General features: G+C 40.0%; 3 pseudogenes; 2 read left to right on the forward strand and 1 right to left on the reverse strand.

Annotated features, from left to right (window-relative positions):
* Positions 1 to 1,658, forward strand: LOC122640530 (annotated as a pseudogene).
* A 4,276-nt stretch (positions 1,659 to 5,934) lies between these two features.
* LOC122640457 lies at positions 5,935 to 10,044 on the forward strand (annotated as a pseudogene).
* A 5,332-nt stretch (positions 10,045 to 15,376) lies between these two features.
* Positions 15,377 to 19,070, reverse strand: LOC122639082 (annotated as a pseudogene).
* Between the last annotated feature and the right edge of the window lie 1,056 nt (positions 19,071 to 20,126).

A 20,126-nucleotide genomic window follows, 5' to 3' on the forward strand; every position in this document is an offset into this window, starting at 1 on the left:
AGGCAAATTGATCCTTCCCTAGCACAAAATGAGATTAGAGAAGTGTTGGTTCTGTTCGTCCAGTATTTATCCCGGGCATGGTATTCAGTTTGTACGCAATGATGCAAAGGTACAATTGTTCTCTTTTATTCCCTTTTTGCTTGATTTTCTTTGCAAGTCTTACCTACATAATTGGGTGGCCATTTGTTGTCTAGGTTTTGTAACGAGTTAAAAAACCAGAGTATACTTTCCAAGCTAGTGCGAGTAACAATTTACAATAACAATAATAATTAATGGGTAAACTGATAACATTTCCTTATTACATAACAAAACACACTAGAGAGATATTATCAGTAAATTAGGAATGGGGGAGGCACTGTAGCAAGTTATTGAGCTGCTGCTATTTGGGATAGTTTTAGGGGCACCTCCCAATGTTCTCTTGAATAGTTTTCTAGTCTTGCGGTTTATAGTCTCGTATTAGTCACTCCCCTAACCTGATAAGATATAGTGCTGGGCATTAGTTGATGAACCAAAGGGTCAGACCTTTGGACCAGTAAGCCCTTAATTTGAAGTGGTGAAGATCAAAATCTTCCTCACCTTCTGATTTAGGATGATCCCAAAAGTCAGCCCGGGAACCTAATAAGCTTTGAAAGTAAAGCAAAAACTAAAAACCACTCCAAAAAGTACGAATCACTCTGAATTTTTGTGATTTTTTTCCAAAAAATGCTGTGACAGATGGGTTTTGATTTATGGTTTTGGAACAAAACTAAAGTTTTGCCAAATTTGAGTGAAGTTTGTGACACAATATATGTGCTTTTAATATGACATCATTTGCAGTTTCTACTGTCGGATTGTTTGCAAATTCACAGTCAGTTATCAAACAGTAAGAAATTAGAACAATGAATTTGAACAGTGTGTGTGTTTGTGACCATATATGCAAGCTTGGAGCTGCATTACTGTTGGGTGATGCTACCAGGTCCTGACTAGCATATTCTCTGCAGATTTTTAGGTTTTGTAGGTCCTAATGTCATAAGGACTTCAAGATGAAACGTAATCCTCGCAAAGTTAAATGGACAAAAGCATACAGAAGGTTGCATGGAAAGGATATGACACAGGTAAATAAGTTTTCTTTATTAATTATTTCTTGATTCTTAAAATGAGGTGCTAGATTTGTTCTCTCCCTTCTCTGTATATTTATCTTTCCCTTTTAAAAAAAAAAAAATTAATTTCAATGAATGATGAAGGATTCAACCTTCAAGTTTGAGAGGAAACGAAACAGGCCAGAGAGATATGACAGGAATGTCACAGAGAACACACTGAAGGCCATTAAGAAGATCGATAAAGTTAGAGTAGATAGGGAAGCCAGACACCATGCATTGAGGTTTGTCCCTTGTCATTGGTATTCAGTTATATGCCTGATAAGGAATTTGATGTTAACTGGTGTTCCAAACTGTTGACAGGATGAAGGGAAAGAAGGCCAAAGAGCAGAGGGAAGCAGCAAAGGAGTTGGAGCAGAGCATCCACATGGTCAAGGCTTCTGCTGCATTTCAACAGGAACCATCTCTTACTCTTCCGAAGATCAAAGTCAGTGTTTCCCATCAACAGGCAGAGGAGAATCGCCCTATGGAAGAGTGACAATAATGACATTTGAATTGGCTGAGCTAAAACAAAGGTTGTCCATAAGGTTTTTTTGGGGTTTTAAGTATTACCTGTAGAACTAAACGTTTTTTCAATTTCCCCACAATTGATCAGATAGTTCTAATTGATGAGTTTTCAAGTTTTACCTGTAGCACCAAACTTTTTCCAATTTCTCTTCAATGGATTATATTGTGCTAATTAATTTTTTATGTGGTGTTGAGGGGGAGGGGAAGGGGGAGGGCTTGGGTTGTTTGGTTATCATTACTATAACAGATGATGGACTAACCTGTTTATCATAGACCAATTTTGGAACTAATAGTGCTCTAATGGACATAATTACTTCATTCTTCTACCAAAACAATTTACTGAAGCTCTATTTGGACAGATATGAAGTGAACAGAAGTAAAATAATACTTTCACAGATAAAGTGGAGTAAAATGAAATGAAAAAGAGATGTAAAAGAAAATTTCAATAGGGTATTTGGTTGAGTAAATTTATTTCAATTGGTATAAAAAACATGACAAAACCACAATATTGAGAAAATAAAAGTGGCAAAATATCTAGTTCTATTTCTGCATAAAAATATTTCATTTGAAATCTGCAGATTTTTTGCTTTCTGCAGTTTTTAACTGGAAAAAAGATGGACATGGAAGTTATGTGGGGCCTCCAAAATTTTGCTTTCTTACTACTGGCTAACAAGATGAAAGGCTTGAACTTCATCCAATTTCAGAACTCCTTTTAGTTACACCCGACCTTTGTGGGACATGTTTTGTTGTAAACACCTACCTGAAATCATCCTTGATATGGCTCTTCTTCCTCTGAAAAGGCAACCAAATACATTTCAGCTGTGTTTGGTATGCATTCTTGGAATAGATTCTGGGTCTGGAACAGATTCTTAAATCCAATTCTTATTGCTTCAGAATGCGTTCTAGATCCAGAATCTGTCCCGAGATTGCATAGCAGGCTTCAAATTTTTTTTGGAGCCAAATACTCCATAAGTTTCACTATGTTGGGATCCTCAACATGAATTTTGAGGCTCCCCAAAACCCATAGGAGGAAAACCAAAGAAGTGAACGCTGCTTTTTGCTAGTTATAGATATGGTATCATTGAATGGAATCCTAGAAAACTCTTCATTTCTAGGTCGCGATAGTGAATATCAACCCCGATAAAAGACAGCATAATAACTTTGTTCTTGAATTAAGCAGGACCATTCAATAACTAAGAAACTAGTTCTTAACAAGAGTTTAGCAGCACCTTGACTTCCCCAACACTCCAGTGCATCATTAAAGCATTAGAATATCAAAGATTATGATGCACCAAAAAAGGTAAGTATATGCGCTCAGTATCCTCTAGGCCAATTCTCAAGCATCCCAATTTCTTATACGAAGATCTCTCTTCTTAATTAAATATACAGTTTTGAATGAGAGAATGCAGAACCTTCTTCAACGTTCCCTTTCTCCTCTTTAGCAGGCTTGGGCAATGTGTAAGGACAAATTGGGAGAAGTTTGGTGGGCATAAAGTAGGTTGGTATGCTTAAGCAACAGATTTGAGCAGGGTGATGCAACCTGTTAAATGTAGGCTATTGAATTTCCATGATTTACTACAAAAAAAAAAAAAATTCCATGACTGCACCTGATAAGGTAACCGACAGGTAATGTAAATTTTTGATCTTCCAAACGGAAAGGGATTCCCTGGGAAGTTGTCCTTTTTCAAGGTGCAGCCTACATTATGTTCTCTCCTAATTCATTGATCCAAAAGAAGGGGAAAAAAACCCGGCATTCCTATCTCTGTGCTTTTCTAAAGGTAATAAATAATACAACTTTGTAATAAACTTGACTTCATGTCCTAAGGCAGAACAGAAAATTATAAGAAAAAGGAGTTACCAAATTATGTTTTGGATTAGACACCTCATCTGCAACTCAACTCGACTAAGCTTTTCCCAGCACACACCATCTACTCTTGTTCTACAAAAATAAGAAGCTAACATTTTTTACAAGTAATAAGAACAGGAGAACCCACTTTGACCCATCTACTGCTCGTCGAGTTTGTTGGATGTAGCAGAAAGACTACATGACCAACTCTGCTCCACAAGGGGGAGCATGATGTACAAGTGGTTTCAGTTTTAGTAACAGTAAAAAACTGCTAACAGTTACTCTTGAGTAGTTGTGATTGAAGTGTTCGATTTATTACCCATTTTGTGTGCTCTTTGCATCCAATCCACCTCACCCTTCTTTTTCTGTTGCTGGGTTGTGAGGTTCACTCCCTGCTGCAAAGGCAAATATAAAGTCTAACTCCCTAACCACCCATAGAAGAGTTCTTATGAGTTTATGGGAATGATCCCTTTGGTGTTCTTCATTGGAGTCTCTGGCCAAGAGATATCTGCTATTTAGTTCAGCCCTCTTGAAAAGGGTCGAAGTGTGCATGCACACTGGAACACCACTACCAATATCAAAGTCATTAGTTAAGCCAGAAGGATGGGTAGCCAACCAAATTCAGATTCTCAATCAATGCCTCGGAAAGCTATTAAAGATCAACCTCGTCACTGGTCAGCACTCCAGGAGAACACACACAACCTGAACATTAGATATAGACCGGAGTTGTTCTTAATGTCCAAATGAAGTAGTGTTGATGAACTTAAGACAACTTAATTTTCTGCATAACCAAATTGCGTAGACAACATTCAACTTCATACGCAAACCAGATATTTCACATCATCTAATTCACAGTTCTTGGAATGCCCCTTCAAGTAATCTAAGTTGCAATTGAATTGAAACAGACTATCAACTTGCATTGTAGGGAGAATCAACTTAAAGTAAGGAACTAATTCAGTGAGCTGGTCTGGTCTCCCATACTCCTCTGGTATTTCTTATCAACAAACCATATCCCATTAAAACTTTTTCCGCCCACAGCCAATACAAGCGCTGTATTTGAGCACTTAACAGAAAACTACATTTTTACAGTGCTAGAGGGAGATAACATACATAGCTGTTTGTTCCTTATTGTCCACTAACCAGTCCCATGAGATTCTTGCCTTCTTGGCATCCATCAGCTCTAGTGCTCCTGGCGTCTGTCTCTAGTAGCTTCGGTTAGTTACCCTTCTCAGCAAAAAAAAAAAATGCAATCCTTCAATGGTTATTTTTTTGTTTGTTCAGGTGGTACATGATGTGGCCCAACAAGCTCAACATTGCCTGATAATTTACTAAGCATTCAAGGTAGCTTCTTATATTTGACAGTTAAAATATATGAAGAAGTCAGCCTTCTGCTTCTGCTCTTTCATGGACCTTATCTTCATAGTATCATACAAACTGGTTCCTGCTTACCGGTTCTGGAATTACATGAATGGGATATCATAAAACCCAAGAAAAAAGAAAAAAAAGAACTTTTGTACACAGGAAACAGTAAAACACTAATCAGAATCATCCGGCACATTGAATTTCCGAAACTGAAGCAATTTACGAATAAAAAGAAACACAGCAAAGATGTAAAGAAAGGGACCCTCAGAGAAGGGTTATAAGGATGAAGAGGAGGAGTGCAGCGATGAATGAATACTTAACAGCTGCTACCAAGATAGCACGGGAGATGAAGAAGAGCTGCCAGAGGACTTGAACGCTTGCCCAAGTGAGGAGGCCCGTCTGTCCCACGGCCAAGATGTTCTCCGGATCTGGATCCAGCAGATCCCTCCATCTGAAATTCAAATTGGGCCGTTCACTGTTTCTCAAATTTCCCTGACCGTTGAACCCATTATCTCTTTCCTCAGACTCTGGTTCTTTGCTCAGCCCGTTACCATTCTCTGCGAAAACTACAAATCTTCTTAATCTTCCTGACTTCCGAGTTAGGGTTCTGGTAAGGAAGTAAGGAATGGTTCCCGAAGTTCTAAAAATGGCAGGTCTTGGTTTCGAAATCGATAAGACCGGTTGAAGAAATACTGTGCCATTAGAAATCCCTTACATGTCTCTTCCAACGAGTTCGGATTTCAGTTCAGAGACTTCACAGAAAACAGAGGAGTGGAAGGACGACAGCAATCCCTTAAACCTAATTCTAAGAACCACTCGCACTGATGAGCGTGGCCACCACGCATGGCTGCGATCTCATTATAAGTGGGACCCTCACCTCGAATTCGATCGAATCGTGCAGGGCTTTGGCAAGGACGCCACGTGGCTTTTATCTAAAGGGAAACGTTCATCCTGACTTGTTCTTCGTTCTCTCGACAACGAGAACCAACGGTTACCATACGAAGAGAGGATATGAAAGAAACTACCAACCAAAACAATTTCTATAAACCCCGCGAATTTTAGCTTGAGAAAGGAAACGAAGTTAGTTCAACACTTCAACTCATACTGTTGGAACTCCAGATGCAGTGAAATCGTCTTCAAAATGCTTTATCTCGCAGTCCCTGTTGGCCATGATCGTTTTCTTCTTCACAGAAATCCGAGATTCCACCTATGTTCCGGTGGAAATCCTAATTTTATGAGAATTCGCTCGTCGTCGGGCTTGCAGGAGATCGAGAAATCGCCTTGTTCGAAGGATAGAGAGTTTGATTCGCAGCTCTGTGCTTCAATTCCTTTCCCTCCGATACAGCAGCAAAAAGAGTCGTTTTGGTGAGGCATGGGCAGAGTACATGGAACGAGGAGGGTCGAATCCAAGGCAGCTCGGATTTCTCCGTTCTCACCAAGAAAGGCGGGTCTCAGGCCGAAACGTCTCGGCAAATGCTTATCGATGATAACTTCGATGTTTGTTTTACCAGGTTAGATAAGCTTCTCTCCGCCTTGGGTATATTCAATCTTTAATATTTTCATCCAATTTCGATTTATTTAGTTCGTTACTCATAATCCCCACATCCTTCAGAGTTTATGGAAGTGAGAATTCTCTGCTTGGTAGAAGAAGAAGTCATGCATTAAAGCTTTCTGGACTTTCATCTTAATTGTCATTCTTGTGTGCAAGAAAATCACTTCAGCATTTTCAACTAGTAGTTTCTCTTGTTGCTGAAATGATGTCCCATAAAAACGACTGTGCCTTTTTTATTCCTAAATGATGTGACCAACGATTTTATCTGTGTCAGCCCCCTGATTAGATCAAAGAGAACAGCTGAAATTATATGGGATGGTCGGACAAAGGAGATGATTCCAGATTCTGACCTGAGGGAAATTGACCAAGGTAGTTGATTTCTCAACTCATCTTTCAGAACAGGCACAACTTAGCAGTCACTGACATCCAAATCTTAAGAGTTAAAAAAAATGATATCTCAACTTGATGAACTTATCGTACTAAAGTCTGTTGGTTAACTTCAGGGTCTTCTGAAACATGAAGGAAAAGCAAAATTTGGTCAGGCTTACCGCCAGTGGCAGATAGATGCTGCAAATTTTTTCATCGATGGTCATTATCCGGTGAGAGAGTTGTGGGCCCGTGCCAGAAACTGCTGGACCAAAATCTTAACCCATGAAGGAAAGTCCATACTGGGGGTTGCTCACAATGCAGTCAACCAAGCTCTAGTTGCCACGGCAATGGGTATTATTTCCTTCCTATATTTTTATGTAATTGCTAAAATCTACGTTTCCAATTTTAAAGCTTCTCCTTTTCTTATGTTAATCAGGACTAGGGACGGAATATTTTAGGATTTTACTTCAGAGCAATTGTGGTGTGAGCGTGCTGGACTTCACTCCTAGAGTGGAAGGTGGATCTCCATATATCTGTCTTAACCGTTTAAATCAGGTGCATTTCCAATTAGTATGTTGAGTTTTCAAGTCATAAATTGCTAAACCTTGTTAATATTTTTCTACATGAATGAGTGTGGTCAGAATAGGAAAAACAGCGGCTAGTCTTTCCGATTCTTGTTCTGGTTCAATCTGATTTAACTTTCCAGCATGAAAAATGTTTTTAATGTTTCAATCATTTGCTTGAATTGTACATTCAAAGGGATTTGATAGATTTGCGTTTTCCTATTTCCTTGGTGAACCAGATCCATTCGAGATGGTACATCAAATCTGAAACTTGATTTTTTTTTTGAGGGGAAGAACATTTTCTTCTGCTGCCATTTTTTGTTGGCCAAGAATGGCAGTAGTTAATCACATGTATTCGTATGGCATTTATCTGCAGTGGAATATTGAAAATTTTGTAAAATAAATACATAAGTAATCTTGATTTTATTTAAGGAAATACATGTGACACATTGCTCTTCAGAAGTTCTGTACTCCTTGGATTTGTAAATTCCATGCCATTTGGCCAACATCCACTGGCTAAATAGGATTCCTGATTCCTTTTCACATATCTGTTGGCAGATGTTTATCTAAATATTTTTTGTTGTGATTTGCTTGTTTGTGTGATGAAGCAGTTTATGAAATATATGTGTGATATTTTACCTCTTTGAAGTGTTCTGTTGGCACTGCCACAAGCCTATAACTGTGGAATTTCAAATCCATTTGTTGCTCTTCAACCACTGCTTAAGTTTACTGTTATGACCTTACAACAGGAAATAATGAATAGCAGTGTTCAAGAGCTTAATAATTATTTGGGCAGGGGGCCAAGAGCAGGCATGGACACATACAACAAGCACACATGCATACCCATAATATCATTCCTATGCTTTCTAGGTCACTAGGCTAGTCGGATCTATAGCTCAGGTAGTTCCAGGTTTACAATAACATAAGCAGTTATATTTAATCTATTTTGTCTGAATATCTATATGAAACATTATGGAGATACTGTGACGGCTCTAGAATTCTTCCTTTTTAACTAGAATTGACTAATATCTTCAAGGGATTGTTCGAGCCCGTGGTAGATTAGGAGGTATTGATAATTTTACATAATTCTAAAAATCAAATTACCTAAGAGTTTCATGATCTGTAAATTAGTTAGACATATCCATGACCTGCATGTGCATTGCCGTGAATTGTGGACTCCTCAAAGGTCTAGGTGGTATTTTCCCTACCAATACAATTCGCTTTTGAGTGGCATGCTCTCTATCAATTCAATTCCCTTCCAAGTGTGGAACTCCCCGGGTTTTGAGTATTTTAGAATTCATCTGGTCTTGCTGCATCTATAAGACATGAGTAGTATGATATTTGATCATTATTCATTACCATTATGTAAATAAGTCAATGATTCATTGTTCTATCCTTATTGCATATGAACTTGAAGTGGTTAATAGCTTGAAATGATCCATTATTCTATCTTATTACATATGAACTTGAAGTGGTTGGTAGCTTAACAATGATCCGCCCAACAAGTTAAATTTCTTACAGCTAGTTAGATGTATATGCTATTGTGGATGGTACCGACCAATCCTTCGCCAGGACTATACAGTATGGGTGTAGTATTTTGACAGATGAGAAGGATGAAACTCTCAAATCCTAATTTTGCTTCACAGATTTCATGGATTCCTGCGAAGTGGAAATTAAGGGCTAAAAATTTCAAGGACTGTTTTCTTGTCAATGTGCTCTCTAATCCCTCCCCATCTCCCAGAAAAAGAATAAATTCTAGTCCATTGAGGTAGTAAGGGAGTCCTTTTAACTTTGTGATTGTTGTAAAGGAGAGACTGAGTGCTTGATAGCATGGAGGATCACATTTAGGAATTAGAAAGTGGTGCAAGGGTACTCTCTCTTGCATCTCTGTTTTTCTCCCATATGAGGAGTAAAAATTATAAAATATAATTTCTTCCTATTTACAATTTTCATTCTTAACTTCTTATTATTGCATTATTGTAATATCATACTCTCACTCAAGAACTTTCATGTATTGGTAATTGTTGCCTGTAACAACTTCTTTTGTTCCTCCATACATCTTCCTGTAATGCTATATGTTTTGTATTCATCCAGAAAATGCAGATCACTTAAAATTAACCAATTAAATTGAATGTGCATTGAGAGTCATCAAAACAAATGGCAGGAGCTCAATCCAACAAATTTCCTGCAATAATGATGCGTATGATTGAGTTAAACTGTGAACTGATTTCTGTAAAATAATCTCTAGCTTGGTTAATGTCTATATATTGGAAAATTTCATCCCTAACCTTGTACTGCTCTTATTTTTATAAAACCATATCAAATGTATTCCCAAAAATGAAGACAACTTACACACACGCATACATCCACACGCATTCATCAAATTTGGAACTCTTTTCCTTGTTGCATCAATAGAGTTGTTCTATGTGAACATTAAAGCATTCTCATCTCTTCCATGATTGTTGTAAAAGATGTCATGATGAAGCTTAAATGGTATTGTTGCAGACCCCATATTCAACTATAGCAACTGGAAGTTCAGCAGGTAGAAAAGCCAGTAAGAGGATCATACTTGTCTGTCATGGATCTACACAGCAATATAGAGGTATTGCTCTTATATTCTTGGAAACAGGCTCTGGTATCTTTAGAACTTTCATACATTCCACCAATCTTCTTGGTTTGATTAGATATTAGACAAGCTTGAATTGTAACCTAAACAGGCTCTGGTATCCTTGTACTGTGAAATATACGGAAACAAACTTAACAAGAACAAAGAAAAAACCAGTGCCCAGAAGTTGCCATCTCAAACCTTCTTCCTCGGTGCCGTCAAATAATTCCTGAGAAGTCTCCTTCAGGAAGTTAGCGATTGTGCAGCCAATGAAAAGACCGAGAGGTACCATCAATTCTCTATTTCTCACAACAGCAAATATTACATCTGATAAGAAGCTAAAAATGAACACTGTAATCAGAGACCACTTAAATGCTTTCTCTCCAACTATCAGCAAGTGCTGCAGCACCAGATCCTCTGCTTTCACTGGCTCAGGAAGAAAAGCCCAACCTCTTTGTGAAACGATTCATATGCACCATCTTTTTATTTGGTTCACTGAAATGTGCAATGGTTGCTCTTCTTATTGGACATGTTCGAAATGGTTGGCAATTTTGAGTGCATGAAAACTGCGAGAGCCTATGGACTGGATACCTGTGGCCTTCAATAAACTTTATCTGAAATCTCGATAATCCAGCGGTTCCACAGGCGCTTAGCGCCATCTCTCTCTCCCTTTTCCCAACCACCTGCGTCTTCTACTGATGAGCCTTCAGGTTCAGCTCCTCTCCTTCTCCAGCTCTTTCCCTACAGTCTCTTCTGTTCTTGATAAGTTGGCCTCATTATGAAATCTACCATAGCACGGGAAACTCAACAAGGATATCAGAGGGAAAGATTTAAATCTCAAGAATTATATTCAGGTCCTCAAATCAAAATTCTCCCTTCTTACAGAAATTCACAATCCATAGAATGAAGACATAAGAATTTCATCAGAAACAGAGTAAAATTTTGAAGCAAGGATTAAAAAGAAAGAAGCAAAAATTAAGTGAGAATGAGAGATGAGGGAGAGGAGGTAAGCAGGGGTACTGGGTCTTGATTTTTGCTTGATGCAACTGTGATGGTAATGGGGGACAGGAAGAAAACAAAGAAAAGAATCAGGAAGAAAACAAAGAAAAGAATCAGGGAAAAAACAAAAAGGACCAAGAATCGTAGACATAATCAGCCATCTTCGTCAACGAGTTGAAGACGAACTGATCCATTCTTGGAAAGCTTCACGGACTGGAACCACCCAAAAAATCCCATGCGTGCTGAAACCAGCATACTTCGTATAGGTGTCTTCTAAAAACTGATTTCAAACAAAATGGTTTTCTGCAATACCGACAACTGTATTCTAAAGGAATCTCCGACCTTACTGTCACACACTCCTCAATGACAGCCTCAGTGTATGCCTCAAATGGATCCTCCATGGAATCACTAATCAAAGATGAAGAAATAGAGAAGAAATAGAGACGGCGGGAGAAAGTTCAAACAGCGATGTCGGGTAAAGAAGAAGATCGTTGGGTTCTCGTGTCCGGGTAAAGAAGACGATGGTTGGGTTCTCGTGGGCTTTGAGCCTTTGAGTCATTGAGAGTAAATATATAAGGGGAATTTACACATAACACCCATGAGGTTTGACGAAAATATGATTTTATCCCTCAGTTTTGGAAAATTCTACGTACCCTGAGGTTATGTTAATAATTACACTCATTTCATCAGTTCATGACTAACAGTATTAAAAACATAAAGTGAAATGACAAAATTACCCTTATAAAGAAAATCAAAAAAAAAAAACCTGCAATCGAGTTGCAGGCTATTTCATGAGCAACTCGATTGAGGTTTTCAAACATTTAAACTACAAGACCATAATTTATTATACAAATTAACAAGGACTATTGGACAAATAGTAAAAAACCCAACAACAAAGCATAATAAGAAAAATTCAAGCTTCATTCAACCAATCTTAGAGAACTAAACACTACAGCAGAGTAGAGTAAAAGAAGTTTGTCAAATAATGCAGCCATTGGAAATGGAAGAAACGGACCTTCTCATTCAAGGAGAGACAATTCGACTAAACATAAGCGTCAGCATCAAAACCGCCACTCATGAACAGGTTAAGTTTCTGGTCAAGCTGCTATCCATTCTCTAGAACGCTGCCATTGACGACCTTCCCTAAGGCCATCGATCCCCTCGACTGGGACGTCTTCGCCGACGCTATTTCTCTTCCAAACTCTCAGTTTCAAACCAGAATTCGATCCACGAAAAATCAACCATGAATTGGGGATTCAGTGAAAACAAGGAAAACCCAACTCTGCTCTTCTTAACCCCCTTCTACCGTGCTTCGAAAAAAAATAGAAAGATGTCAGGCCAAAATTTAGGGTTTCAGATCATTTCCTTAAATCGTAATCGGCCATTGACGAACTTTGAAGGAGAAGATTCAAAGATTCTGGCGATTCTATTCACATTTGTCAACGTAGATGGTACAGTACTCCAAAAAACAGAGAATGGTGAAGACGGAAAGGAAAAAAGCATTGAAGCCCAGGCAGAACGGGAAAGGATTCGATCCGAGATCTGTTATTTCAATATTGATTCGATCCGAGATCTCTTATTGAATTGCTCATTCAATGAGCATTCTCAATCAATATTATGCCTTGAAGAGAACTCGAAACCCCACGCTCTTTAGCACAAGATTTTGAGTCTCATGTGTGAAAGACATGTATTGTTTAAAATGGGTAGCTCTTTCTATTCCTATTCATTATCGATCTATTTCTTCTATAGATGATATCTCTTTCATAATATCGACAAATATAGACACATATAGTTAGGATAGTTTTATCATGGGGAACAAAAAAAAAAAAAAAACGATGTGATATGTTTTCAAAGGAATTAATTTTTTTGGGATTTCTTTATTTATCTAGGGTGGAGATGACCAGCCATAAATCCAACCCTAAGTGAGATGTTAACCATCTAATATCCATACTCATAATGTCTCTTGGGTTTACTTTGACAATTACCAAAAATACCCCCAAACAAAAATAGAGACCAAAAATACAAAATTACCCTTACTATATAAAACAAATCAAAATCAGTTTTGCAAAGATAGAAAATAAATAATCATTTTATAGCAATAAATAAAAATATTTTTTTACAATTTACAAAATCCTTTTGATGATAAAACCTTTTAAATTGGCATTTGTAGGTACGTGTACACTTCCGTAATTGTCAAAGTCACTGGCAAGTGGAACATTAGTCATTAAGATCAACACTCAACGTACATGAGGTCTTTATATGGATGGACTCCACAGACCTTATGTGTATTTATCATCAAAAGACTAGTCATCATGTCTCCCATAGTCTGAGTAATTTTGACTTGTACACCTCAAACTTATCACAATCCAACAATGCATACAGAAACACGTGATACATCATTATAGGTGTGGTCAATCCGAGAACTACAAAATGGCTCATCCGGACGATCATCCACAAACTCGATCCACTAACCTAGTAAATCAAAAACCATGGTACCAATTTAATCAATTTTCCAAGTCACAAAATATACATGCCACATGTCACATGTCACAAAATGAAAATACATAAATGTCCAATAGTGTGCAAAAATAATATAAAATAAATTTGTGCGTTTTTTTTTTTTAATGAAAAAAGAGAAATATATAACGATCACAAGAAGTAAATTCTGTACAATATTGTAGGTGAAATGTCACTGACCAATGGTATTATCCAGATGATGGCTTTCAAAAGAACAATGTTCTTCCTCCCATTCTTAGTGTCATGCATGTTTAGTATAAAAATTCATGAAACATATAAATGCGGTTCAGGTGATTTTCAGGGCTTCATTAGCTAAGTACTATTTGCCAATGTCAAAGACAGGCATTGTTAGACAACATTGTGATATAAACAGAGTGATGTAGCCTAGGTGAAATAACTTCCACTTAGGACCAGGTTCTGTCTAAGGGTTGGCCGAATGGGCAGATTAGGGTTATTAGGGCAAAATCTAGGGTTAGGGCTAAGTAATGACAATGGGGTTTATAGGGTTTTAAAAGGCAGGTTTCAGAGATCTTAATGGTATAAAGATATTAGGGTTTGGAGAAGTTTTGAGTTTCTGCAATTTTGGGCAGAATCGGGTCACAGGCTTTAGGGTTTAATGGAGTGAAGAGATGAAGGGGTTAGAGTGGGAATTATAGGCTAGGGCTGAGGTCGAATGTGGGGAATGATGTAGGGAAAGTGGACTGAGAATAGGGTTTGAAGGTGATGGTTAGATCTGGAATTATAATGGAGTCCTAGTTGAAGTAGGAGTTGCAGCTTTAATGGGGTTGAGGGTTGAATGGATAAATTGCAGGGTTAATGTGCAGGAGCAGCAACAGCTTGAAGATTGAAGAAGACCTCTTGACCTTCACAGTGCAAGGAGTCGTAGAAGAACCCACCCTTTAACCACCTTGAGTCCACAAGGATGCAGGCTCGCAGATGGAGCAGAGGCAGCAGCTCGATGGCAGCAATCTCAGATCTGAAACACAGTTTTTTTTATGCAATAATAAGTGGGGGAGCCTGCCCACGATTTATCTTATTTATAATGAAAGGGGGGGCCAAAAGGCCTTACAAATAATCAGACTTGAATTGGGAGTTCCAGTCCTAATCCTAGAAGCAATCCTAGTCAGATTAGGAGTGGTGATTCCTAATCACACTCAGCATACTTGTGCTCTAAATGGGAGTACAAGTTTAAACAAATAAAACAAACAAATAAAGCAACCTATCCCTCTAAAATCGTGGAGGGAAGAACTAAGCAATAAAAGACTGTTTTAACCCTAGCATAAAAGAACAAACAAGTAAAGGCTCCAACGAAAATCAAAGGCTGCTCAAAGGTTGCCCTTCTTCTTCTTGCGTGAACTTGGATCTGCATCAGCTCTCCCCGGCTTATAAACATTCATCTCCGATGAATGGGTGAATGCCATGTAGCGATCATACAACTCCGGATCGAGCCTCCTGAAATCATCGGCATGTATCCAAGTGCTGTCCTGGCGTGGTGGACCTTTCCACTTGACAAGGAAAGAGTGATAACCGGCGCCTTGACGAGTCATCTTGTGCATATCATCCAGAACTTCTTCAATCACATCTTCTGGAGGTGGCTTCAGTTGGGGTAGCCGCAACATGTGCTCTGAATTGCCATCATCGCAATGATGCCCCGTGTACAAATATAGATCAGCCACGTTGAAAACATTGCTTATGCCCATATCATCAGGTAACTCTAGAACATAAGCATTAGGTCCAATACGTTTCAGCACCTTATATGGACCCATCTTCTTTGGATGAAGCTTACTGTTGACACCCGGTTGGTGTCGCTCTGGATTCACCCGTACCATGACCATGTCGCCTGGCTTGAACTCAACGAATCGGCGATGCTTGTCGGCAGTGGACTTGTAGTGATCATAACTGAGTGCAATCTTGCGCCGAACATTTGCATGCACTTCGGTGATATGACGAATGAACTCATCAGCTTCAATACTTACCCGAGCTTGAGGGGGTAAGGGAATGAGATCAATCGGGCGGCAGGGTTGTATCCCAAGAAGAATCTCGAAGGGAGTACGACCGGTGGTCCTGTTCACGGAGCTGTTGTATGCAAACTCAGCAATGTCAAGGATAGAGGGCCATGTCTTCTCATAATCTCGGACCAAACACCGCAGCAAATTACCAAGGCTCCTGTTGACTACCTCTGTCTATCCGTCAGTCTGGGGATGGAATGCAGTAGAGAACAAAAGCTTGGTGTTTGTTTTCAGCCATAGAGTCTTCTAGAAATAACTCATAAACTTCACATCACGATCGGATACAATGGTACTGGGTAACCCATGGATGCGAACAATCTCCTTGAAGAATAGCTTGGCAATGTGGGAAGCATCAAGTGTTCTTCGACAAGGAATGAAGTGTGCCATCTTGGTGAATCTGTCAACCACCACCATGATGGAGTCAAATCTCTCTTTAGTAGGGGGTAGACCAAGTACGAAATCCATACTGAGGTCAACCCATGGCTGGTGAGGAATCGGCAGTGGTGAGTAGAGGCCTGTGTTTTGCTTGGTACCTTTAGCTAGCTGGCAAACTCGACACTGCTTGATTACATGCTCTACATCCTTGGCCAAGTGAGGCCAATAGTACCGATCAGTTACCTGTAAGATGGTTTTATCTTTCCCGAAGTGTCCTCCTAAACCTCCTCCATGTAACTCCCTGATAATGTGGTGTCGTAAGGACGAATCGGGAATGCACAGCCGGGTTCCGAAGAACAAGTAACCATCATGCAAGGAGTACTTAGGGTGCTGTCCACCCTGCTTCAAATCGCATATAGGACTTGAAAGTCCTTGTCACTAGCATACTCATCTCTCGACCGCTCGATGCTAAGTGCATGGGTGAGAAAGTGTTCAAGGTCGGGACTTTTCTACTCAATGCATCGCCATCGTATTTTCCTTTCCCGACTTGTATTTGAGGGCAAAGTTGAAATCCTGTAAATATGCAACCCATTTCGCATGCCTGGTGCTAATGGACTTTTGTGAGTGGAGGTGCTTGAGTGCCTCATGATCAGTGTACAGGATGAACTCTTTGCCAATAAGATAGTGTCTCCAATGCCGCAAGACCTGAACAACAGCATAAAGCTCTATATCATAAGTAGAGTACCGAGTCTTGGCATCATTGAGTTTCTCACTGTAGAATGCAATAGGGTGCCCATTCTGCATAAGAACCCCGCCTAGACCAACATGGGAAGCATCAGTAGCAACTTCGAAAATATGGTCAAAGTTGGGCAGGTGTAGCACCGAAGCTTCAGTCATCTTCTTCTTAATCACTTCGAAGGCCTTTTGAGCGGCTGTTGTCCATGCGAACGGACCCTTGTTCTGTTTGGTACATTCAGTTATGGGTGCCATGATGGCACTGAAATTGCGAATGAATCGCCTATAAAAAGAAGCTAAACCATGGAAGCTTCGCACTTCAGTAAATGTCTTCGGAGTAGGCCATTCAACAATGCTTCGGACCTTTTCCGGATCAGCTTCAACACCCTTTGAAGAAATTATAAAACCAAGGAAAACAACCTTGGGCAGCATGAAGGAACATTTCTTTAAATTGATAAACAACTTCTCTTGCCGAAGTACTCTGAGAACTTGTTTCAGGTGGTCTATGTGCTCATCTGGGTCTTTACTGTATACCAAAATATCATCAAAATAGACAACAAGAAATTTACCGATGAAGGGGCGAAGTACCTGGGTCATGACTCTCATGAAGGTGCTAGGTGCATTAGTCAGGCCAAAGGGCATGACCTTCCACTCGAATAATCCATCTTTGGTCTTGAAGGCTGTCTTCCATTCGTTTCCAGACCGTATGCGGATCTGATGGTATCCACTGCAGAGGTCAATCTTGGAGAAGATCTTAGAACTGGACAGCATGTCTAGCATGTCATCAAGCCTAGGAATTGGGAACCTATACTTGATGGTGATCTTGTTGATAGCTCGGCTGTCCACACACATGCGCCATGAACCATCCTTCTTTGGTGTCAACAAGGCTGGAACAGCACAAGGGCTTATGCTTTCTTCAATAAATCCCTTCTTGAGAAGCTCTCCAACTTGTTTATTAAGCTCTTCATGCTCCGAGGGGCTCATCCTGTGGCGGGCAGATTTGGTAACATAGCACCAGGTACCAAATCGATGGCATGTTGAATATCTCTGAGTGGTGGCAACTCATTGGGCAGTTCTTGGGTACTACATCCGAAAAGTCCTGCAATAGATCCTTGATGGGTTGTGCAAACTTTTGTTCGGTTGGGGCAGCAACCTCTTGAGTCACCAAGGCAAGAACCAGTCCCGTATCAAGGCTGATTTGTTCAAATTCCCTTTGTGGAACAGCTAGCAATTTATTTTCAGATTCTGTCCCCTTTTGATTAGTGCGCATGACACGACGTTTCCGTATTTCTGCAGGCAAATTAAGTGGGTACCACTTGATCTCTTCTCCTTTATGTTGAAACACACAGAGGTTTTTTCTTCCTAGGAGAGCAACATCATTGTCATAAAGCCACGGTCTCCCTAGTAGGACATCAGTCATTCTCATCGGAATGATATCACACCAAATTTCCTCTGAATATTTTTGGGCTTGTAAGGGAACATAGCATCGCTTGTTCACATCAAGCTTATTCCCATTCAATAAGGAGACTTTGTAGGGCATCGGGTGCTTCTCAAATTTCAGATTCGCCTTCTCCACAAGATCTTCAGACACAACATTAACGCACTACCACTATCAACAATTATCGGGCAAGCGCTCACCGCCGCAAGCGGGTATAGAAGATGCAACTACGTCGCCAATCTTCACCTTTGGATTCAGCACTCAATATACGTGCTACTACGTGTATACCTCGGGTATCTTTAAATTCATCACCCAAGTCGTCAAAATAAGTAGTCCCATCATCACCATCTTCGGGGGGTAATGCATAAATACCCTGTTCATCAAATTCATCAGGGCTTTCTTCCTCCTTTTCAGCTACATGAATCTGCCGTTGTCGTTGTGGGCAGTCCTTAGCATAGTGTCCCTTCTCATTGCAGCGATAACAAGTGTTGGACTCACTGGTAGTCATTGGGGCTTTACCCTTGTCCACACGTGAAGAGCTGCCAGTGTAAGGGGCTGTTTGTGTAGAACCAGCAGTGGTGTTATTACCTCTATTGTAACCATTAGTTGGTTTGGATGCTAGAAAAGATTTTTTGGTGTCGACAGCAGTAGAACCAAACCTTCTAGTAGTGTTCAATAGGTCTTCTGCCTTCAATGCCTTCTCAAAGCAATCCTTGACGTCCAAAACATCTACAACGCCAATAGCTCTGAGGATGTCAGATCTCAATCCCAATCGAAATCGGGACAACATTTGAGTAGCACTTTCTATTGTGTCGGTGCGAGATGAGAGAGAATCAAACTTCTGCATGTATTCGGATACAGTCATATTCCCTTGACGAAGGGAGTTGAATTGGTCTTGCATCTGAGCTTTATAGTGTCTTGGTAAATACTTCTCTTTCAAATCATACTTCATATCCTCCCAGTTGGTAGGTGCTTTACCTTCACGTTCCATATCCCTCTCTGTCTTGCGCCACCAGTCTCGAGCAGTACCAATTAATTTAGTGCGTGCCAGTCTCATCTTTCGATCTTCGCAAATCATACCAATCAAAGTAGTCATCTAGGGCAGCAAGCCGGTCGTAGAATTTCGTGGATCACCGGTCCCATCATACTCTTTCAATTCTAGCTTGACCTTCGTATCAAATCTTACTTCGGGCTTCATCTCCAGTGAAGTAGGATCTCAAATATTCCTCAAAATTAGGTCTTCGCGGTGCTTCAGTAGTTCTGTCCCTATCTTCTCTGTAGTCATCCCTGTCATATCTTCTTCGATCCCTGTAGCCTCGGTCATGTCTAGACTGATCTCTGTGGTCCCTGTGACGTCTGGAATGATCTCTGTAGTGCTCATTCCTTCCCAGAGTGCCATGAACTTCAGAATGGACTTATAGCCGATCTTCCTCTACGTATAGAGGGTTGTTTATAATAGGCGCACTTGCTTTTGTTCCATGGTCGTCATTCGATCACCAAGAACTTTGGTCTGTTGAGATCTTCTACAAGATAGCCATGATGGCGCAAGGGAATCAGGTTGGGGTGGTCGTGTGGGATCCATAGCAGTGGCTGCCATGTTCAGCCATGGCTCTGATACCAATTTGATGTAGCCTAGGTGCAATAACTTCTACTTAGGACCAGGTTCTGTCTAAGGGTTGGCCGAATGGGCAGATTAGGGTTATTAGGGCAAAATCTAGGGTCAGGGCTAAGTAATGACAATGGGGTTTATAGGGTTTAAAAGGCAGTTTCAGAGATCTTAATGGTATAAAGATATTAGGGTTTGGAGAAGTTTTGAGTTTCGCAATTTTGGGCGAATCGGGTCACAGCTTTAGGGTTTAATGGAGTGAAGAGATGAAGGGGTTAGAGTGGGAATTATAGGCTAGGGCTGAGGTCGAATGTGGGGAATGATGTAGGGAAGGTGGACTGAGAATAGGGTTTGAAGGTGATGGTTAGATCTGGAATTATAATGGAGTCCTAGTTGAAGTAGGAGTTGCATGTTTAATGGGGTTGAGGGTTGAATGGATAAATTGCGGGGTTAATGTGCGGGAGCAAGCAACGCTTGAAGATTGAAGAAGACCTCCCGACCTTCACA

Source organism: Telopea speciosissima, chromosome 9 (assembly GCF_018873765.1).
Source record: "Telopea speciosissima isolate NSW1024214 ecotype Mountain lineage chromosome 9, Tspe_v1, whole genome shotgun sequence".
Classification (NCBI taxonomy): Eukaryota; Viridiplantae; Streptophyta; class Magnoliopsida; order Proteales; family Proteaceae; genus Telopea; species Telopea speciosissima.